This window comes from Penaeus chinensis, chromosome 2, assembly GCF_019202785.1.
Source record: "Penaeus chinensis breed Huanghai No. 1 chromosome 2, ASM1920278v2, whole genome shotgun sequence".
Classification (NCBI taxonomy): Eukaryota; Metazoa; Arthropoda; class Malacostraca; order Decapoda; family Penaeidae; genus Penaeus; species Penaeus chinensis.
This window is the reverse complement of record NC_061820.1, coordinates 41,965,544-41,968,043: the sequence shown is the minus strand read 5'-3', so window position 1 is coordinate 41,968,043 and position 2,500 is coordinate 41,965,544. Positions and strand designations below refer to the sequence as shown.

The following is a 2,500-nucleotide window of genomic DNA, read 5'->3' as shown; positions in this document are numbered from 1 at the left end:
TTTCATAAGTCCTAATTGCTGATTAGGGTATGCAATTATCTAATTAATTACAAAACCTTTGATTAACTGGTAATCAGCAAATAAAAAAGATATAAAGAACAGCAAAAGCATGAACTCTAAAGTCTGATTTTTATTTCCACAACTTATGAATATACATCAGTATAGAACACATGAATAAATAAATACACATTTGGATAAAAAAATGAAAAAAAGAAAAGAAGAAAACGTTTAGATCCTGACAGATATGCATATGTGGAATAATGGAAGTATTTGTTCATTAAGAAGAGGTACCCCTTTCATAAGTAATTTGCTAAAGGTTTGGTATCATCTGTACCTATGTTTTCTGATTAAAAGAAATGACGAGCCAAATTAAACGAAAAACTATGAATTTTACAAATTAGTTCGGACGAAATAAACCACAATTGCTAAAATGATACATATGAATATTTACTGGAATACATAAAGACAGCCTTGAAACAAAATAAGTTGAGAATAAATGTGACAACTCTAGTGAATCAAACCATTTTATCATGCATTATGTGAAGGAAGCCAGTCCGGAAGAGACATTTACCAGTGAATAATAAAATCACAGTTTGTGAAATAAATATTTGCTGTATGGACGTCAGTTCTACTAAGTCATGGGTAAAGCAGCCAGAAATTGGAATGATACTTCTTAAATACCAAAATGAAAACATTATTCCATAACTATTCCTTTTTTTTTTTTTTTTTCTTTTGTTACACCCAGAGTAGTTACGGCGAGTTGTTTGGGCACCAAGAGTAAGAGTAAATTGAGACATACATAAACGTGTATTATTACTTCCACGTTGTATATATCCAATGCTTTAGGTACTAAAAAAGAAGAAGAACAAAATGAAGGTCGATGGTTCACAGATTTTGAGTGAGGAATCATACAAGGTTCATTTCAGGATTGCCATGTTCATTATACATGTACTTAGAGTGAGGGATCATACAAAGTTCATTCCAGGACTGTCATATTTATTTAGGAGAGTAGCTGGTGATTCAGAAAGGTAATGGAATTAAATAAGGTCATGACTCACGATGCGTTGAGTTATTGGCGATAAATATACTCTACGTTTGGATCCAGTCGTGTTTGTCTTATGTTTAAGGGCAAATGTGTAACAATTCGAATGATTTTGTCAAAGGTGTGTGTGCGTGTGTGTGTGTGCGCGTTCGCGCGTGTGTATGTATATGTGTATATCTGCATGCATGCATTTATGGGTCTGTGTATTTATATGTAAGTAGATTACCAGGAAATGATATAGATATAGATATTTTATTTATCTTTCATGGCGTGTATGAAGAAATACAATATTTGACAACGGCAAATTTAAAAGTTATCCAAGTTTCTACAGAAATGTCATGTTTGCTACAAGATTAACGTAATTAGCGGGATCCATTAGGCCAAATATTACTTAAGCACCGTTCACTTTTGATGGTAAGTGAAATAGACTGGATACGAAGCACAGCGTACTCTCACGCACCCAGGTACTCCCAAACAGCATGCGTGTTGAGTTTGTCATTTGAAAAGAAGATATGACATCAGCTCAAGTCTTGGGAAACAGCAGGATATTTATTTGGCATTGTTTCCGTCTCTGTATCTAAAACTATATTTTTAGGTTATATTTTATTTGTGTTGTGATGCAGTTCTTGGTGTGTGCGTGTGCGTGTGCGTGTGCGTATGCGTGTGCGTGTGCGTGTGCGTGTGCGAGTGCGTGTGCGTGTGCGTGTGCGTGTGCGTGTGCGTGTGCGTGTGCGTGTGCGTGTGCGTGTGCGTGTGTGTGTGTGTGTGTGTGTGTGTGTGTGTGTGTGTGTGTGTGTGTGTGTAAGCGCGTCAGGGATATATTAATTTACACATGAATAGTTCAATACAAAAAACGTGACTATCATACAATTCCAGGAAATTTAAAATCATGATTGCATTATTACAGTTTACATTTTTTCCGCTATTGCAATTTACACCCAAGAATCAAGGTCATACATGTAATGATCCCACTGCAAACATTTCTTAATTTCCTTGCTTCTGTTCCCAACAATGGATTCAACTTCCCCTCCCACATGTAACATGAAACTGCGGCAAGGCACACGCACTCTTCAACGCGAAATCCAACGCGAAATTAAAACGATCTGACGCGGTTTTATTAGGATCTTGACTTAGGGGTGTCAGGAGAGACTCTTCCGTTGGTGGAATGTTAGGAATCGGGAAGTCGGTTAGGTTACTCGTGAGGGCGGGGCTGGCATTCATTTTCTTCGGGATTTTGTTCATATTCGGGTTAAGGATCTGGTGGTTGATGGCCTCTCTGCGGTGCTGTCTTCTCCGTGGGGTGATGCAGGTACTTCTATTAACTTCATATTGAAAAGCATATACTCTCGCGCACGCACGCACGCACACACACACACACACACACACACACACACACACACACACACACACACACACACACACACACACACACACACACACACACACACACACACACAC

The 2,500-nt window shown here is 38.0% G+C and overlaps 1 protein-coding gene across 3 annotated transcripts in view; it reads left to right on the top strand.

Moving 5' to 3' along the window:
• Nucleotides 1-2,500, top strand: part of LOC125029988 (broad-complex core protein isoforms 1/2/3/4/5-like) — an 82,381-nt gene that overhangs the window by 58,203 nt on the left and 21,678 nt on the right. The gene's annotated exons all lie outside the window — the stretch shown is intronic.